Source organism: Mustela nivalis, assembly GCF_964662115.1.
Source record: "Mustela nivalis genome assembly, chromosome: 11".
Lineage (NCBI taxonomy): Eukaryota > Metazoa > Chordata > Mammalia > Carnivora > Mustelidae > Mustela > Mustela nivalis.
In genome coordinates, this window is record NC_139030.1 from 18,706,142 (window position 1) to 18,727,573 (window position 21,432).

At 44.2% G+C, this 21,432-nt stretch overlaps 1 protein-coding gene across 5 annotated transcripts in view; it reads right to left on the reverse strand.

The window, feature by feature from the left end:
• NCKAP5 (NCK associated protein 5) overlaps positions 1–21,432 on the reverse strand; it is a 964,712-nt gene that overhangs the window by 877,656 nt on the left and 65,624 nt on the right. For 3 of the 5 annotated variants that reach the window (XM_082689269.1, XM_082689276.1, XM_082689275.1), the window contains exon 1: positions 12,007–12,274. The exons of 1 other annotated variant lie outside the window; for it this stretch is intronic. The gene's annotated coding sequence lies outside the window, so the exon portion shown is untranslated. Of the gene's footprint in view, positions 1–12,006; positions 12,275–21,432 lie in introns of those variants that run through there. One more of the 5 variants, XM_082689270.1, reaches the window with a different exon arrangement.

Here is a 21,432-nt window from a genome sequence, read left to right on the forward strand (position 1 = left end):
GGATGCTCAAAATTATTTTCTCAAAGAGCAGTGGTAGGTTATTAATTGGAGGGGGTATCAAGGTCCCCAAATATTCCAGTTTCATATAGGAATCACATAAAGACAGTGCATAGCTCCTATGAGTTTTAACCAACACAGTATTTATGGAAAGCAAATTAGAAATGCCTAAAGATTTTCTAGGTCCAAACCCTTAGAGCCAGCAAGTCCACTCTACCAGAGTGATCCCACCAATAAATTCACAGAAGAGCTTAAGGATATAAGCCCCAAAATGTTCTTAGCAGCATGATTTATAACCAATAAGACAGAGATAACTTCCAGCTATATGAAAAGAGGTAATAATACAAATTGGGGTATATGCACAGTATGGGAAACTTAGAAGGGGTTGAAAAAATTGAGGTAACTGTGCATATACTGATATGGAAAGAAGGAGCTGCTTGTTGAATAAATAAAGCAAATTGCAGTGAAGAATGTAGCATATGATGGAGGAATCATGCCAATTATGAACAACAGTTATCCTTGGGGAGTAAGATAAGGGGAACTTTCATTTCTGTATGCTTATGGGTAGTTTGATTTTTTTTTCAATGAGCATGTTCCACTTTTATTATTAAAATAATAAAAGTCCATGATTACATAATTTTCCAAATAAATCACAAGAAGAGACCAGCTACTTCTTTTTTCAACAAATGTCTGACATATAGTAGATGCTCACTAAAGACCTATCTATCGAACCCATTTTTTTCAGGGTTCCTACAAGAATACTTCAGCACATGGGGCTGGAATGGGATAAAGAAGATGCGAGAACCAGACACTGGATTTTTCATTCCTGATCCAAAGGCCAATCCCCCTTTCTATTACATCGGAAGACTGGTTTGAAAACCTCTGAGTCTCCGTCTACCTTAAACAATGATTAAAGTTAAGTGTTCAGGACATAAAGTGCTGACCTTTCTGTTGTGCAATTGCTGTTTGACAAATGGAATTTTCAGGTAAGACAAGTATGAACCGCTCTGGTTCTGTTCGCTAGTTGCTAGCAAGCATGGGAAGACAAGTCAGAAAGCTTGTAAGGGCACAGTTTAGCCCAGCTCCTTGTCAGGGCTGGTCTAACATTAAGGGAACTCTCCAGAGAAAAGTTGGAAAAATCTAATCCATAAAGAGTCTTCAGAGCTTTGTTAAGGACTCCAGGCTTTGAAATTCAGGGGCCTGGAGTGATGGTACAATGCACAGGTCTGTCTCCTCTACACACGGCCGACAAGACCTCTGTAACGGACACCCACAGGCATAAGCCATGCATTAGACACGATGTTTTTCTTTACGGGGAAGAAGTCCACCAGAAAGAACGACTGAAAATTTCCACCAAGGTAAGCTTGGTTTTTTCAAAGCACTATTTCCATTCCTCTAGAGAAAACATTCTGGAGTCTTGTCTTAGTGGGAAAATATCTTATGCCTGTAATAATTTTAAGAAAAGGAAAGCACAGTCCGTATTTCCTGCATTTTTTTTTATTTTGCTATAATCCACACATTATAAGAACCTGAGGCCAGATTCTGTTTAAATACACATTTGGAGCCCCTTAGGTGTGATAAGGTCACACTTTCTTAAGATAAGTATTAAACTTGACTTCAACTTAGTATAAAATTAAATAAGGGAAAGATGATGGGGGGGCACTGTCTTCCCTACCTCTACCAGGTGGTCATTATTGCTACTGCCTAAATTACCTCCTTACCTGCTAAGGTGCTGAGCTCACCTCCCCTGCCAGGGCCTTCCTAACCTCATTCAGGCAATCCCCACTCTCCCAAGAGACCAGCCCTCACCCATGGAGGGCTGCCAGGTGGTGTTATAAAAAGCATACGAATGTAAATGTCTATTTATCTGCTCCATTTTCAAAAAGTCTTGTACTATATTCTTCATGGTTGAGTGTTTTCTGGAAAATCCCTAAAGTCAGAGATGGTAATCAGATCTGTGAGGTGTGAAACCCAGCCAAGAGGTCCCTTAGAGATGCTTGCTGTATGATGGCTGTGTATTATTGGGGACATACCAAAACTATCACCACAGGTGCACTTTTTACCTCCAGTGTCTGATTTCCCCTCTCTTCTACCTCTTATTTCCTGAAACACGTATAACTACCAGCATTTACGAAGCATTTATGTGTGTTATTTGCATTAAATGTATTACCTAATTTACCTTTAAAATAACCCAGTGCATTACATACTGTTATTCTCACTCCCCCGTTTACAACTAAGGAACCTGAGGCCCATAGAGATGTGTTACTTAAATAATTGGACTATGCTCACACAATAGTAAGAGGTAGCTCCACCATTTGTGGAGGATTGGGAACCAAAAAGAGATTTGATAAACCAATCCAAATGATGACAAATTGGAATTAGAAGCATGTAGTCATCATTAAGACACTCATTTCTGAGTCTGATATGTGACACATGACTGTAGTCATTCAACAGAACTTCAGACTTCAATATCAAACTAGTGTGATATCTTTCCCTCCCATAACCCAGCTGTTCTGCTTAGCTCTTAAAGGAGATGTAGTGTAGGCTTCAAAACCAATGCAAAGACCATGGGAATCAAGCTTATGCCCAGAGCATCACCGGTGGAATAAATTCCCCATGCCCTTGAAGATGGGCAAGATCCAATCATGCAGAGAAAATATTGAAGAGCAGGCATTTAAGTGTTTCCTGTTTCCCTTTACACAGAGCCTTCAGTAACTCATAATCTTCTGCTTTAATATCTGTTTGGTTTATTTTTTCCTGTGGAGGTAATGGTTGTGCCAATGCGTAAGAGATCGCCAGCCAGTCCACCCCACACAAGTTAATATAGTCAGAAATAGGAAGCAGGAGAGAATTTAGAAAGAGTGACATGGGCACACTTCAGAGTTCAAACCACCCTGGCTTTTTAGAGCGAGTGTCTAGGGGCCCTGAGAACCTGCACATTTGAGAAGAGGGCCACATCGTTCTCAAGCTGGTGCTCCTCAGACCGTATATTTTTTTTAAAGATTTTATGTATTTTTTTTGACAGACAGAGATCACAAGTAGGCAGAGAGGCAGGAAGAGACAGAGGGGGAAGCAGGCTCCCGGCCAAGCAGAGAGCCCGATGCGGGGCTCGATCCCAGGACCCTGAGATCATGACCTGAGCCAAAGGCAGAGGCTCAACCCCCTGAGCCATCCAGGTGCCCCCTCAGACTATATTTTTTAAAAGCACCAATTATAATAAGAGAAATGAACATAAGACCTTCTTGTCTGTCACAGACATTGAGAAAGACCAAGTAGCATTGGTTCCTAGGGAAGGAGCGCTATGATCAACAAACAAATTCCTGGCGACCGTTCTCCACACGGATCCCATCGGACACAGAGCTGGTGTACAAAATGCAGCTTGGAAGAAACAAAGCAGGTTTCACACTGACAGTCCCAAACACATAGATAGAAACATTTCCAGGCTTTAATCACTACAGATGTTACAGTAGTTCCCGTACATAAATCAAACAAAAGCAAGAGTACACCATAAAGTGTGAAGCCCCACGAAGTTCAGATTACTCTCCTAACAACTGCTTTGAGGTATTTCATGATACATCAAGTTTCAAACTTACAAATGCTTTTATCCTCATTGGGGAAAGGGCGGGAGTCCCTTGCGGGTACCCTCAATGCACATGTAGTCTACTGGGCCGTTGACATGACTGGGGCACCAGGGACCTTTGGAGAGGGCCTGATATTGCAAACTCTGTGGAAAAAGAAGGTGAAGGGGAAGGATGTAAAATGGGACCTACCATTAAAACATTTGTCCTGGAAGTGGGGTGCTATGCCCCATCCCCATGCATTGGCTCTCCCACGCAGCTCAGGCTCCGGGTCCAGCCCCAGAGGAAGAGCAGGGGTTAATTTTCCTCAGGCATGAGAAGACTCTTGATGAAAGGCCCTGTGTAAGTATAAAGTATCACCATGAAGTTGGAGGGTTTTATTTCAGCCTCCTCATTGTGTTGTTGACAGTGCATACTGTGAGTTTGACATTTTTAACTACTTTGCTTGCCCCAAATAAAAAGGGCCCAGGAGGGAGGAGGTGGGAAAAGGGGAGAGGTGGGGAGCCATACTCTCTCCCTCACTTGGATTTTATACCCATCTGATGTACGGCATTAAAGCCCAGTTTGCCAGCCGGGTCCAACAAAGCTACCTCAGAGATTTATGCAAATTCATTAAGCTACAAGACGCAAGTTGCATTCCTTTTAACCTGAGAACGGAGTCCTCCTGAAACCAGAGCCTGGAGGAGGCCTCGAGGGACATGGCTGTCCACGGACTGAGAAAGCAGCTCATTTGGTGGCCTGTGGGGATTGTCTAAATAAAAAGACCCTGAGTTCCATTTTCACCAGATACAAAGAGGCTATTAAAATCAGTGGTTGCCCTGAGGGAAGGAAGAGGGTGAAGATGGCCACTGACGGTCAGATGTGTGAGACCAGGATTACGGTGTGATCGGTGCCTTTAAGAAAGCCTGCCCTGGATGCACGACAGTCAGTGCCTCGTGGTTCCGGAAACACACCGGGGGCTCCTGCACCTAATGGGCCATGCCCACCCCCCCCACACACACACACCACACACACAAGACTAGCCCCTGACAACTGCTCTGGGATGCAAAAAAGAAAGGGAGCTAACCGGTTAGGGTGCCCTGGGGAGGAAGCAGGACTGTGACCCCAGGGGACAGAGTTGAGGGCTTCCAAACCCCTGCCTGCTTTTGCCCCAATGGTCAGCAGAGCCCTGGGCAGACTTTGAAGCCCCCAGAAGACCCAACATTCCTCCCTTCATGCTGACAAATCTTCTTAAGCTAAAAAGACAAAAGCAGGGATACTGGAAGGAAGGCAGGGGAGGGGTCTGTTGTAGGGATGCACTGGAAGAGAGCTGTGCCTTTTCTTCTTTCTTCTTCCCTTCACCTTCAGAAGCACGCATGTGTGCACGTGCGCACACACACACGCGCATACACACACGCACTATGAGTTCTTTTCTTTGATGGCCTGATATTTTAGGTTCCAGAAACATCTTATTTTTGTCATAAGTATTCCTCACGGGCCCTTTAGGAAAGGCATCCTTACAGAACATAGAAAGTCAGGCTATCCTTTCCACAGCGTGTCCCCAACCAAATAGCCCTGGAAAATCAATAGAAGCTGCAGAAAATGGGGGGAGGGCCAAGGGAGAGTCGCTCCCTCAGAGATGAAGAACGCCTGTGAAACGTGAGCTGAGGTTCAAGGGGATGCATCAGGCTGGGTTTTGCCTCAGATGGGTTTTCTCAGGGCCAGGGCAAGCTCTGTCCCCTTACCCTAGACCAGCAGCGAGAAAGTGAGTCACCATGTGAGTAGGGATGAGGCACGTTTAGCCTATCTCTCCAGAGAGGAAGTCCAGTTCTTTCCTCGCCTTCCTAGGCAAAGCTCACTCCTTCATCCAGAAAAACCATCCAATACTAGGAGCGTCCGTAATGCCCCTGAGGAATGAGCAAGGCTGTGAGACTTAACTCTGCAGATAACAGAGCTCCCCAGCTCTACTGGCACTGCTGTTTTAAACTTTATACCTTAAATAAATCCAGGTGAACCGTTTGAAGACAGATTAAGCCTTTCCTGGGTACAAGAATCTTTTGCTAAACCTAAAAATCTACTGGTGGGGAAATTATTTTAAAGTATAGCTTTTCTAATAACAAAGAATACCCATTCATTTTATTAGTTATCATTTATTATTTTGACTGATAATAACGTAAGTCCTATCAGTCAAGTTCATGAGGGGCCACTGTTAGGTTAGAAACACTTATGATATGGCCAGTACCTTCTGAATAAATATAAAAATGATACATTCCTTGTTTGTATAGAATAGTTACTGTACTAAGGACCCTTTAAAATGTTATTTTAGCAATGGGATACTTTTAAAATAAAATCTTGGGTAGAATTTGGTTATATAAAACAGTTGTAGGATACTATCCCTGACCTCCGACAGCCCACCCTGCCAGCCCTCTCCTACTCCCACCTGCCAAAAAGAGCAGAGAAAGGACACACATTCATAGGACACACATGAACTAAACTACATTATTCTTTCCCTGTTTATTCACCCCTGATTGGCCCCTGCTCTGTGAGATCTTTTGACCTAGACCCTCTGTAGCACCCAGCTTAGCACTTAATTACACACAGCAAGGACTCATGGGCTCACCTCTGCTTTGGTAAGCCACGTTTACTCCCAGTCAGGTTGCCGTCATCCCGATTCAGAGACTGTGTTCTAGACTTCATAGTTAGTATGATGTTAAGCCTGGGGCCTACAAAGGAAGGGTAAGCAGGTGGATTTGACCCAACATGGGATGCCAGTCACAGACTTGAATGGGTACCAGGGAAGCAGGGAGGCAAGGCTTCAGTGCCTCCGATGAGGAAACGTCATTGTCTCTCTTCTTTTCCTCCTCCCTTTTCTTTCTTCAGCTGCCCCTCTTGCTGCCTGCTCCTCCAAGACGCAAGCAGTATCACCAATAATAGTGAAAAATATATTGGGAGTCCAGAGAAAAATAACATATTTTTGCGTAACAAATGTCATGTGAACTTGAGGACTATACAAACACATCTCTTAAGTCGTTATCTTTTTAAGGGTACCTGGCTGGCTCAGTCGGTTAAGCGTCTGTCTTTGGCTTGGGTCCTGATTCTGGCATACTGGGACTGAACCCTGTGTGGGTCTCCCAGCCCATCCAGGAGCCTGTTTCTCCCTCTGCCTCAGCTCCTCCCCCTCACTCACGCTCACATGCCCCCATGCACGTGTGCACGATCTCTCACTCTCAGAATAAATAAAATCTTTTTTAAAAAAATCACTATCTTTGGGGTATCTGAGTGGCTCAGTCATCGAATGACTGCCTTCGGCTCAGGTCACGATCCTGGAGTCCCAGGATCAAGCCCTACATCAGGTTCCCTACTCAGTGAGGAGTCTGCTTGTCTCTCTGACCCTCCCCCTTCTTGTGTTCTCTCTCTCTCTCACTCTCTCTCTAATAAATGAATAAAATCTTTTAAAAATCATTATCTTGTTAATTTATTATTGAATTTGCTAATGCATTCACTGAGTCACTCACCAAACATTATATGGAGCCCTTTACAGTTTATATAACAAATCCTCATTGGAAACCTCCTATACTCTAGGCTCTATGCATATTTTGGAATCCAAACAGCTACAGATACTCATAGAATATTTTGTGGCCATCTACTGATTGGGAGGTGTAATAGAAAATACATAGAAAATATTTTGAGCTCAGTTTTGAAGAAAATCATCTGAAAGTATAGGGATCATTAGTCTAAGGGTGAGAGGTGGTAACAGATATTATGTCAGAAACAGAAAAGTTTAGGTAGCCTGACAATAACCTGCAGCTAATTGAACAAGATGTACCAATCTCTCTGATACAAAGAACTTGGTCATTGGGAGGGAGCCTAGTTCCTCAACGGTATTGTTGACTGAGTGTGAATTGTGCTTAACGGGAGGTTAGAAAGTTCAAAGGTCACCATGGTGACACATAACAGCTCTTCAGGGCCTTTCCTGTAACCCATTCCCTATTTTGGACATAAAATAAGCAGATCTTGTTCTCGTTTCAAGGTAGAGACAAGATTCATTTCACCAAGAGTTTTTGGCCTTGGATGTGGATTAAGCCACCCTTAGAAAAGCATTCCCAGGAGTAGGTGACTTCCCTGACCCCCACACCAGACTTCTACACCAGCCCTAAGTCATGTCCAGTCCCCAGGAGAGACTCACTCAGCCCGGGAGAGGGCAGCGCTGGATATGTGGGACTTCAGTCTGGGGTGGAAGTAGGCTCCTTACTGATTTAGAAACACATATTACACTTCTGGTAAGAGAGAAGGAAGGAGGGAGGAAAGGATATTCCAGAATCACTGAGGTGAAGGCAGTGTGGAGAGAAGGCTCCCAGAACTGGTCTGCGGAGACCACGGTACAAGAGAGTCCCAGCCTGGGACTGAAGACACTGACTTGGGCCTGGCCTGACCAGTCCAGCATTGCAAATATTCAGGTGCATTACAGCATTTAGCTCTGGATTGTATCCTCGATTTATTGCCTGTTTTACTACTCTTTCTATTCTTTCCCTATCCTCAGCACTTTCTTCTCCCCAAAAATCCCTTAATTCATTGTCCTCATGTTCCATTACCTTTTGATCTATATTTATTAGCTGCCAAATATGTGCGAAGCACTGCAGGAATCCACCAGAATGTCACTCCTAACTAGATGGAAAATAGCTCCTCATGGTTTCCCAACTCTCTACCCATCCATTGTCCATGGCTTCGGTTGTAAGTCCATGAGGTGCCTTGGGAAAGGCTTTGTTCAACCCATGTAGAACTGAAGTTTAGCAATGAAAGTCGAGCATCCTGGGAAACACCTTGGTCTACCCAAACCAAGAGGGCTGATCACCTTAAGGCCACCTAATTTCTACTGGCAACTTTTCAAAATCAATAAAGAAGTCTAAGTGGGAACAGTGTATTTCTATACAAGTCACCTAGGACTCCAGAGTTGCTTCCACAGCCCCTCCCATGTAAAGATTTGGCGTGGCTTCCTCTCTTTCCAGTCCCACTTCCTACAACAACATAAGCCTCTGCTCCGGTCTTGTGTTTCCAAACTCCTGGCCACCCTCTCTTCCTTCAGCATCATTCTTTACTCATGAACAACCTTCTTTTCTGCCCCTATCCATCCCAGTAAAAGACATTTGATCAAATGGTAAAGTCTTTTCAGAGAAACACCATGGTGTGTCTTCTTGGGAAGCCCTCGCTTTTTAGTCTGGAAGTCAACCTGTGGAGGATGTGGGCTTGTGCTGCCCAGACCCCTCCTCAAGCAACAGGGGGTTTCTAGCTGCCAACTCCCTCAAGATTTTCCTCACCCAAGGGCCCATCCTTCCCAAAGGGGCCCAAATCCAGTTACTAATTCGTGCGAGAATACAAAGGCCAGGGAATTCTGAGTTGATTTGTGTCACCTCATGGGCCATATGCATTTGACAGCTGTCCAGAGGGTTGGCTGAGGCTCTGTGGCGTGTGCAGCACAGTTCACCTTCTCTTTGTGCCCAGTCCACCTTCTTCCCTTCACTGCTGTTCGTATCATCACGTATCCCCCACCCCACAACCCATATCCCAACCCAATCAACATGCAGGTTCTATCTCAGTGTCTGCTCCTAGGGAGCCCAACCTACATCACAGCCTCAAACCTTGTGAATTTAAGCAGGAAAGGGGAAAGTATGTGTGTTTTCTGCCGAGTCCTCAATACAATCAATTTTCTTAGTTAACGAGGACACTGAATCAGGGCAAGAAACCACAAGTGATGCCCCAGTACAGAAACAACTCAACAGATCATCTAAAGGGAACCCACTTAAAGCAGAGCAGCAGCTTGAATAATTAAAGAAAATACACAACATCACATAACAACAGCGGTAAGTATAATGCCCACAAACACTGACAGAGCACCAAGGATTTGCCGAATGCCTCTCATAGCACTTCACGTGTCTTCCCTCAGCCAAGCATCACCGCAAGCCTGTGCATAACATCCTCTGATTATCCTCCTGTTTACAGTGAGGAAACTGAGGCACACTCAGGTTGAGTAACTTGCTCAAACTTGCACAGCTAGCGAGCAGGCAGAGCTAGGGTTTTAACACAAGGAGCGGGCTCCAAAGCCTCCACCCAAAGATCAGGATGTATGATGCGAACTCAGCACATGTACTCTAAATACTCATAAAAGGACGAAAGCGAGGGGAAGCAATCAGTGAGACATCAGGCAACACAGAACTTGCATACACACAGCACTCAGAGGGACAGCTCAAGTGGGTCATGACAACGGCACATGACAGCACCGACTTGGATTCTCTGGCCAGATTCTGGCCTTTCCTTTATTCTCTTTCCTTTTTTTATTTTTTCCTAAGATTTTATTTATTTATGGGGTGCCTGGGTGGCTCAGTGGGTTAAAGCCTCTGCCTTCAGCTCAGGTCATGATCCCAGGGTCCTGGGATGGAGCCCCGCATCGGGCTCTCTGCTCAGCCCGGAGCCTGCTTCCCTCTCTCTCCCTGCCTGCCTCTCAGCCTATTTGTGATCTCTTTCTCTGTGTCAGATAAATAAACTAAATCTTTAAAAAAAATAGATTTTATTTATTTGTCAGAGAAAGAGAGCACAAGCAGGGAGAGCAGCAGGCAGAGCAGGCAGAGGGAGAAGGAGGCTCCCCATGGAGCAGGGAGCCCGATGCAGGACTCGATCCCAGGACCCTGGGATCCTGATCTGAGCCGAAGGCAGACACCCAACCAACTGAGCCATCCAGGTATGCCTCATTTATTCTCTTTATAGGGAGGAGACCAGCTCAGGGTTGACCAGCCCAGGTCCATGTGTGAAGGCAGATAAGTGGGTATATCTGGCTAGAGCGAAGGATTTGAATGTAGAGATGCAGATGACTCTGAACAGAAATAGGAAATAAAACTGTCTCAGTGAAGGAAAACAAGTGATAAGATTAATGCCCTTGTCCCACTCATGGCAAAGATCACTGTCCTCTGTCATCAATAGGCTACATTAATATTTTGATGACCTTCCTTTTTAACCTAGATAAGGATAATCCTCTGTTAAACTGAGATACACCCAGGCCCAATTCCCAGCCTCCATGTCAATGTTTCTGTGAGTTTCAACCATGTATCTTTCTCTCCCTATTATGGTTTCACCATGAGAACACAATTCTTTTATTTTCCAGAAATAGAAGATAGATAAAGAACACTGTAAGGATTTTTGGCTTCTGTGCATGTCAACACAAAAAATAGAGATTAAATTGTTGTCTTTTCCTTTTCTAACCAGCTCTGGTGCTGTAGAGAAACTAGACAAACCAGTGAACCCACTGCCAACCCATCAATCAAAAGTTACAGGTGCAAGCCATGGATTTTTTCCCTGAGACTCAGGAGGCTAGAGTTTCCTGGCTTTCCCTCGTGACCTGTTTTCTCACCCACGAGTTACGGCTAAGCTGGGATGACTCTGGTCATTGCTAGTTCTTGGAGATGAATTTTTAAACCTCATTCTACCTTCAACCTCTCTGTAGTAGAAAAGAGAAAAAGATGCATATGAATAAATTTTTTATTAAAAAAAATCCTACCCTGCAAATGATTCATACTCCAAGTCTCTGGTCAAGCAGGATCTAAATTTTGGTACCTGTGTTTCTCTGAGCTCTGTGTATTATTCAGATGCTTGTGGAAAACTGAACCCCAGGCTAGATGCCTAGAAGGGAAACAGCTATTTTCTCTTTTACCACGGAAACCCTGAGCTCTGCGAGGTGCTAAGAAGAAATGAACAGCTTTAATAACTTGGGGGATGTCTGCCTCTACCTTAGCCAGTATAACGTAGTTACAGGCAGCATAAATCATGGGGTATAAAGCAGGCTGTCTCTTGAAGGCCCAGGGAAGGCTCTTACTCAGAACATATCAGGATGGTTTATTCCAGGATGGGGTACGCACTTCCCCACAAGCGTTAATTACCTCTCGTACCTTAGGACACTCAGTGTGCAGGTCCTCAGAGGTAAGGAAATCTTGTGGACGGACTTTGGTTTTGCACCTGACCCTTGCATCCAGAATATACTATCACAACATCAAAAATATCAGTCATTATGTTTTAAGATCATGTCTCAGGGATATGTGTAAGTATATGAATATCTGACCACCCTGAGCGTGTAACAGCACCGTTTAACGTCTCTCTCTCTCACATCCATCATATGCATACACACACACACACACACACACACACAGAGTTTTAGAAATAGTTTTAATACAAATAGTTTTAAACTCAGTAACTATTTACAACCAGTTTTTAAAAAGTTCAGTTGAGGGGCACCTGGGTGGCTCAGGCCTGCCTCTCTGCCTACTTCTGATCTCTCTGTCAAAAAAAAAAGTTCAGCTGACATCCCTTTTCTTCCAACCCCCTTCCTCTTTCCCTTCCTCTTGCCCATCCTTTTCATACGATTTATGTTCAGAACTCAATAATATCTACATTAGCCCCTAACACTTACTCTTTTTCAGAACTCTGCTCCACGTGGAATGACCTCATCCCAAGTCAATCCTCCATTGCCGCTAAAATAAATCTGTATTGAATGAGAACATTTGTTTTCCTCTCTTCAATATGAGTTTGAGAAATTCAAAATGTAAACGCGGGAAGGAAACGTCTCAGAGGCATCTGGGCTCCCGGTGAATAGTATCAAAATGCCACCTGCTTGTAAGACACGGCTGGAGATGGTTATCTAATCGGACGTCTGCACCTCCTCCCTCCCGTCTGCTTCCTGCTGGACAGGATTCTTCCTCCGAAGAGTGAGCCCATTTAATTGGAACACACCGGCTAACGTGGGCCCCTCTGTTCTGCTTGGTGGGACCTCATTGGCTGTCCCTAGGTGCAGGTGTTAGTTTGGGAATGCATTCTCCTAGGGCAGGCATCTGGCCCTGGGTCCTTGGCAAACCAACGGTGACAGGTTCCTCCAACAGCTGCAGTGGCAAGCTGAGTTTCCAGGTGATTAAATAATCCAGCTTTCTGGCCTGCTCATGTGTCTGGATTGGAGCCATTTCCCTGGAATGGGGCTGAGCCAAACACGGCTGTCTGCTCAGTGACCACAGCTCCGAGTCTACGGGCTGAGGCTCCTCGGAAGTTACGAAATATCCCCTTCTCTTTCCCAGGCCACTCAAACCCAGAATTATCGCAAAATGCCCTTGGAAATACGAGCTCCTCCATTGCCTGAAATAGAGCTGAAACATCTTACTTTTTGTCACAGATAATTGTTAAGGTTGATAGCTGTGCATTGAAAGGAAAGAGCTGATTCTAACACCAACTAGAAACTATTTTCTTCTTGCAATGTCCAGCATGTCCATTCAGGACACATTCAACGACAGGTGTATACCAGACGAGCATACAGATCAAGAAAAGGTGCACTCAATGGTTTTACGTTTTCCAAAGACACAACACTGTGGAGAAATAATGAAAAGACTGCTTTGGGGGGAAGCTTATAATGCTTCTGATATGTAAACTCAAGTGGCCTCCCATTGAATAAAAACACAAATTCACAGCAGGCGGTGGTTTAATTTAAGGAAAACTCAAGTGCTGCAGGGGGATCCTATAGACCTATAGACCAGGGACCTTTTTTTTAAAGATTTTATTTATTTGACAGACAGAGATCACAAGTAGGCAGAGAGGCAGGCAGAGAGAGAGAGAGAAGCAGGCTCCCTGCTGAGTAGAGAGCCCGATGTGGGGCTTGATCCCAGGACCCTGGGATCAGGACCTGAGCCAAAGGCAGAGCCCCCCAGGCGCCCCTAGACCAGTGATTTTTAACCTGTGCCACTGGACCACAGCATCAGAGTCACCTGGGAGCCCATGAGAAATGCAAATTCTCAGGCCCACCCCCACCTGCTGAATCAGAAACTCTGGGTGGGACCCAACAGTGGTTCAACAAGCTCTCCCCAGATGATTCTGATGCAAGAAAAGTTTGAGAACCAGTGTTCTAGGTGAAGCTGGGGCTTGATAGGATCTCACCGAGGGAGTGCGAGGGCTACTCTGAGACTGAGGCACGCATGCTCTCCTGAAAGGTACTAGTACCAGCTGTCTAGTTCCCTGCTCACACACAATTATACCCCCATACACATGGTCGTCCTCAGCTGGTGATTTGCTGCCCGATGTGCAGCTCCACAGACATTCAGATGTACCAACTCATCAGTAAGTCCTACTGAAAATTCCTCCAAGGGACACACATAAGTCTGTCCCCATTTCACAGATGGTGGAAATCTAGGTTGCCAATGGTCTTTCCATGAAGACAAGATAACACTAGTTCTGGGTTCACTCTTTTTTATAGCACATGGCATAACTCTAGTCTCCCACTCCAGTCAATTTGATATAAAATCAAGTATCCTAAGACACTTTTCCAAGCCTCGACCAAGTAAGAGGCTAGGATAGGGGTATAGTCTCACTTGTTCGCGGTATCTCCTGTCTCCAGTCAGCTGATGTAAAATTTCCATAGATCAAAATCGTCTTGCTGAACAGAATCTGGGATAATAACCACTGTGGACAAGATCCTGCCGAGAGAGGCATCTCTGTATCACGTTAACAGGAGTTGTTAACTGGTACAACGTTTCTGGGAAACAGTTTGGCATATTTTCTTAGTAGCTGCACTTCTTAACATTGAGCAAAACGAAATTGTCCACAGATGGTGAAAGTGATTAATATGCAAGAAGTTTTTCTGCAATAATATTTTTACAAATAAAGAAGCTATTTGTCTTTCTCTGCCTGACTTATTTCACTTAGCATAGTATCCTCTAGGTCCATTCATGTTGTTACAAATGGCAAGATCTCAATCTTTTTATGGCTGAGTAATATTCCATTACATATGTGTGTGTATATATACACAAAACTTTATAAACAGGGAGATGCCATTCTTAAAAAAATTATGAGTTAACCTGCAATACACCAGCAACACACATGTCCAGGTGAAAATGCAAATATTCATTGAAAATGACTGAATAAAAAATCACTGATATATTAAGAATGTTTACAGTGTTTTATCATACCAGACCTGGGAAAAAATAGTATTCCCCACTTTACAGATAAGGGTACAGAGGGGAGTCTATAAACATTGGTGATTTTGTCCAAAATCACCTAATAATTAGAGATCAAGGTCATGTCTGTCTGAATCAAAGCCCAGCCTTTGCATACGCTATTGTCCACTACTTCTGACAGCTGGAGTGGTTACACAGTATGGTTGAGCTGGGAATGCAAGCCGGGTTTCTTACTTTTGTTTACTGTCCACTGCAAGAAATGTATGAAATATCATTTCGTCATAGGTCATTAACCACTTCTATTTAGATTTGTTCCAACTACTTGAAGAAGCAATGATAATAAAAATTGCAATTATTGACTTATAGTATCATTAGGCATGTGCTAATCATTTTGCACGTTAATTCATTTAATGGTTTTTATGACAACTCTGTGTGTTACAAGCACAATTTACCTTATTTTACAAATAAGGAAATTGAACCTCAGAGAGTTTAAGAATCTGCCCTGTACACACAGGTAGAACGTGTCAAAGTGAGAATTCACCATCTGCTGGACTACAAAATCTGTGCTCTTCATTTCTCCTTTCTGAAATATTTCTAGAGAAAAAGGTTTTTGTAGCTCCTTCCACCTCTTAGTCTGGCATCAAGTTTATGTGTTTTGGCATAAATAGTATCTTGGCATAGAGCTGATCATTAAACAAGAAAAAGTGAGAACAAGCACTCTTGGCCCTTACAAGAGTCTGGGATTCAGTATGAACAGATATTAGAGATAATAGGCAGATCTGGTGTATTCTCCTCAACAACTTTAGCACAGAGTTCATTAAGGGCTGAGAGTTTCAATAGTAAAAGTTCATTCAGTTATAATTAACTCAGGCACTTAGTAGGTCTCCATTGAATACTTAAATATTAATGACCAATTGAAGCCAAACATCCCCTAGGTATCTAAATGCGCGGGTCTCAGAACTGTCCAGCGGCTGTCAGAACAAGTACCACATGACTGGCAGGCCAATGACACACGCACTGAATCCTCAGTCGCTTCCTTTCCTTAGGTTTCCACTTCCTAACCTGTTCCTGAATCCCTGTATACTTGACCTGGGGGCTTAACTCCTTTCCCCCACTCACCGGTAAGACCTGATGCTCTCTGTGAATGATTCACCATCACCTTGACTTCCACCTTCAACAGCCACTCCCACTTGTTACAGGATCACATGCTGTTATGTCAACTTCAGGAAAATAGACACCAGATTATTCCTCAAGGTCTGGTGCTCCCAGTGGGTTCTCGTCCAACAAATGGGAACCATGTGTTCTCACTTAGATGTGAAGCACTAGGAGAAGAAAGTAGCCAGCCCATGCCTTCTGTTAATACTCAGAGTGCTGGTATGGGCAGATGGTTGCTACATCCTGGTAAGAGATCTAGTGTGAAGTCAGTTGGCACTTGATCCCTTTTTAAGACAGTGATCACACACACACACACACACACTCGGGTGCAAACTGCCTTCAGGAACTAGGCAGGAAATACAAGTGAGGCTCAGAGTGGGGATACAGTAAGGAAGAGTGGGGAGGGGACTACGATGAGCTGGAAAGTGCCAGCCAAAGGAATTCAGATCCACAGTTTCTTATATTCTCAGTGGCCCAAACAAAAGAGATCTGCAGAACCAGTTCACAATCACTGAAGGGGACAATCAGTTTTAGCCTTGGCTGGCTATACTTCTCTGAGAACTTGAACTCTGGACAAAGTAGAGTGAAGAGACTCACACTAGGCTACTGTTGATGACTGAGGAGTTCTCTTTGTTTCACTTCATGAAGCAATAGGCTGGCGCCGACTTCATTCCGATAGCAGTCAGCACATTTATTGAGAAAAAGTCATATGTAAGAACTAGAACTCAGGAGCCAGATTGCCTGGATCTGAATCCCAGGTTCCCCATTTACTAGCTAGGTAACCTTGCATAACTTACTTAATCACACTCAGATCTGCAGACGGTGAAGACTAATGGTACCATTATCTCATAGAGTTGTAAATTACTTAGAACAATGTCTGGCACATAATGAAGGCTCAGTGTCAGATAATAATCACTGTGTGACCAACTGAAATGCCTCAGTTTGCTCCTGAGAAGATAACCCGAATACAACATACTCAGTCAGCTTTCAGTTTGGCAAGGAATATTGGAATGGAAAAATCTAGAACTAATTATATCTTCCTGGGAAAGACATTCCTGTGGATGATAGAAGAGCAGTTAAATTCTGTACACATAGTCTCCACCTAAAAGGAAGGGTGGGAAAAGTCCTCGGGGTTGCAGAGGAGAGCTAGACCGAGTTTGAAACTGGGTTGTCCCAGTCTGAAACGTGGACAATGTAAAGAGTTTAGCCCTGGGCAACCTTCCTGAACCTTGAGAAGAACAAAGTATTCCTTGCATCTCCCCTCCCACATCTTCCCCTAACGTCATCTTAATTTTAAAACACCTTGCTATCAGCTTACAACCCATGCCTCTCTCACCTCAAGGCATCCATGCTAGAAAATTGCCTTTTCCTCTCCCATTCTAGCCAAAATGCCAAAATTTCACAAAGAAAGCAGTCTGATTTAACAAATTCACCAGATGGCATACATTAGTGAGCACCTCACCTGCATTTTAATCTTCATTTCCATCAAAATTTTTCAGTCCCTCCAGTATGATAATTTTCAAAACACACTGTTCAATATATTGCTGATTAAATCAGTTTAAGGTGCCCAGAGCAGTGTTGCATTGATGAAATAAAGAATGTTAAAGTGGAATTAAAAAGAATAAAAAGTAGAGTACAGCTATGCCAACAATATCATAATGTAAAATGTATTTCTTATTGAATGTCCATGACCAAATGAGTTTAAGAAATTATGCTCTAATAGAAAGTCCCATTGTCCAATGTTGCTTGGGTTCAGGGCCCAAAGAACTCACAATTCCTTTCTCAATTCTCCTTGCCTCCGTCCCTCTCTTCCTTCCTTTCTTCCTTTCTCCACTCATCAGAAAGTTATTGAGAAGCTACTCTCAATTAAGAGCCAGACACTGCTCTAGGTACTAGAGGTACAGAAGAAAACAAAACCCATGAATTCCCTACTCTCATGGAGCTCACATTCTAGAAGGAAAAGTTAGGTAATAAACACACAAAAATATGTATCACATGTATAGTAGGGCTAAATGTTATGGTGAATAACTAGGAACAGCAGAGATAGAGGTAATGTGGTTGATCAAAAACTGTGTCTCCAATATGGCAGCATGGGAGCAGACCTGAGAGAAATGCAGAAGCAAACCATGAGAATATTTTGGAACAGATGTTCCAGACAAAGGAACCAGTAGAACAGAGTCACTGAGATGAAACCTGCTTGGTGCTAGACAGGAATGTCAAGAAGCTGGTAGGACTAGGGACAGGGTATGAAAGGAAGTGGGGGTAGGAAATGAGATTGGATGGTGGGGGTAGAGACCAAAGTTGTAGACCAAGTAAGGACTTAGGCTTGGACTTGAAGCAAGATGTGGAACCATTGGAGGTTTTGAGAGCAGAGGACTGACATTTCCTGCTTACATTTCTAAAGAAACGCCAGGGCTTCTGGGAGAGAGATGCTCTACAGAGAAGTCAAGGAGGACACTGGCACACCAGATGGGACATTTTCTCTAATCCAGGGAATGATTTGATGGGTGCCTCTTGTCAGAATAATAGAGCTGTTACCATGTGCTCAGAGCAGGGATATATTTTGAAATTTTATTTATTTATTTGAGAGAGAGAATGTGTGTGTGCAAGGGGGAGAGGGGTGGGACAGAGGGAGAGGGAGAGAAAGAATCTTAAGTAGACTCCACACTCAGTGTAGAGCCAGATGTAGGGCTCCATCTCACAATCTTGAGATCAGGACCTGAGCCAAAATCAGGAGTCGGAAAGCTCAGCAGGACTGCACAAGGCTGGTGCCCCCTGGGATATACATTGATCGTAGCTCTGATGAAGTAAATAGGAGTGAGAGGAATTAAAAAGGCATGAATAAATCCAAGGATCTTATCTGAGAAACCAGAAGGACAGAGTTACCCTTCCCAAAGGGAAGCCTGCAGGAGAAGCAGGGTTCGAGGGGAAATCAGGAGTTCTTCTGAATATGTTAGGTTGGATGCCTATTAAGCATCTAACTGGAGAAGTCAACAAGGCCATTGGATATATGAACCTGGGATTCACAAGTGAGATTCAGGATGGAGATCTAGATTGGGGAGTTGTCAGTGTATAACTAGTATTTAAAGCCATGAGGCCGGATGAGATCACCAAGGAAGTACACATAAATAAAGAAGAAAAGATATTCAGACAGTGAGGTAATGTTCAGGCACATTACAATCTTCTCCATGCCCACCAGATGGCCAAAGCCCCTTTATGTGTATATAGGGAACCATACAGAAATCTCCGGACCGCTGCATCAGGAAAGCTGCCATTCTTGCATGCAGTAGTCATTGACGGCCTGCTGGTGCCTGGCAGACAGCTTCCCAGAGAAAGAAGAGGCGAAAAAGTGGTGCCTTGAGGGAAGAGAAGAGACTAGCTAGTGTACACGAAACTCAGGCTGACCTTATTTCCACAGATAAAGATGTCTCTCACTGTGGCCTGGACAAGGCACCGCTAGGCCACTGCGCACAATAAAGAACACCAGAGGGCAGGGCTGACGGCCATTCCAGTTCCCACAGGCACATCTTTCTGCAGCTTCTCTCCTGTGCACCACGCTCCCTAGCCTCCATGAACTCCAGGACGCTTCCGAAGGAGCAGCCGTTGGCTGCACCCGGGGAATGGTCAGCTTTCCCACTTCTTTTTCTTTTTTCTTCCCCCCACCCCTTTTTTAAAGGTTTTATTTATTTATTTGACGGAGAGAGAGAGAGATCACAAGTAGGCAAAGGCAGGCAGAGACAGATGGAAGCGGGCTCCCCACTGAGCAGAGAGCCCGATGGCAGGGCTCGATCCCAGAACGCCAGGATCATGACCTGAGCTGAAGGCAGAGGCCTTAACCCACTGAACCACCCAGGTGCCCCCAGCTTTCCCACTTCTTTATCCTAAACATCCTTCTTTCACCTATTGGAGCGAAAAGCAGTGTGGTTGGCCAACATGGGGAGGATGGAAAGGCGATCCTAACAGCCGGGGGGGACCACTAAACCCAGTCTCAGTGCAATAATAACCCACCAGGAGGAGGAACTGGGGAATTCTCATTTTGTGACTTGTCCTGTGTCGTCAAATACATTGCCTAAGGCACAGTGATTGTTCATAATGGCCCCTTGTAGACATCTGGAGGACAAACCACTCTTTCTGCCAGCCCTTAGCCTCATTGAAGCAGATATGGTACTGTTGGAAGAAGCAGTTTTCTGGACGCCCCCTCATGTTTCTGAGCATTTGTTCGCAACATACACGACACAGGGAAGTGTGCGTGTGAGTATGTGAGTGGTGTGCGTGTGAGAGCCACGTGTGTTGAGTGTGCATGGTGGTGTATGAGTGTATATGAGTGTGTGTGTGTGTGTGTCTCCTTTAGTGAATCTATGTCACTCCTGTTCTGGGGCCCAGACTTCACAGAAGCTGTAATAAAGCCAAGACCCCCTTGGCGGGAACTTCCTACCCTCTTGGAAGATAAAGTAGGACTGCATGTCAGGTGGGGCAATGAATCACTATTTAGATCTCAGTGATCAACATTCAACTAAGAGCCCAAATAAACAGTGTGAGCTAAGTTTGGGGCCTCATAAAGCATGTGGATTGCTGGATTTCCCTTCCTGATGAGGCCGTGTGTTTGCCAACAGAGGGTTGGTGATGTCACGTGTCTCAGAGAACAGCTGCCCCATTCTGCTGCCAGGGGAGCTCTGCTGTCTCCTCCCCTTTCCAAATAGTTCAGGCATCTTCCCCTACGCTGGGATCACAGACCCACGGGTTTCCAGGAAGGCGGGGGAGAACAGAGCGGGGTGCAGGCAGTTGTCAGGGGCAGGAGGGAAAGAACGGTCTGAAAGTCCTGAGCCTCTGTAATGGCTTGGAGAATATTTGGGCTGCAACTGTGACGGCTGGCCCCATGTTCCCTTGCACTCAGATGGAGGACTCCTGGGCTACATTAAAAAAAAAAGAAAAGGGGGGGGCAGGCGGGGGGGTAAAAACACCTGGACTCCACTTTAGAATCTGCGGAGAACTTCTACACATCGCCTACCTCTTGCTCATCTTATCAACCCTAAAATATGAACAGATGCTCTGAAAATTTAGTGCCACGGAATTCGTCTCAGAATTGAGACTCATCTCCAGGTCTTTAATCTGTTTTGCTAATTTTTTATCATAAAGGTAGCACAGGCTTATGATGGGGATTTTTTTTTCAAACTGTACATAAGAGTATAAGATAGAAGTAAAACAAAACAAAACAAAAGAACTCTTCATTCCTAGAACTTCAGAAACATCTTCAAGTATAATTATCTATTGCTACCTGTGTCTTTTACATCCTTCCAGACAGAATCAATCATTTGCACACAAATACAGGTTTAAGCTATTTAAAAATACACATAGTATTGTTTTACACACACATTCACATGGGTACAAAACATTTTACACTTGATCATATACCAAGTCTAATTTTCATATCCACATGTACTATCCACACAGAAGTCTCCTGGACAAACACATCCTATTTTATTTAACGAGCTCCTTGCTAGTCAATGTTTAGGTGGTTTCAAACCCAAGTCTCTCAATCGTACCTCCAGGCTTTCCTCTAACAAACTCCAGTGTGCTGCTGAGATAATGGAGCCCCAGGTCAGCCTCAAGCAAAATTAAAGTTGTTTGTCTGTGTAGACATTTCTTTCTTTCTTTCTTTCTTTCTTTCTTTCTTTCTTTCTTTCTTTCTTTTCTTTAAGACTTTATTTATTTGATAGAGAGAGCCACAGTGAGAGAGGGAACACAAGCAG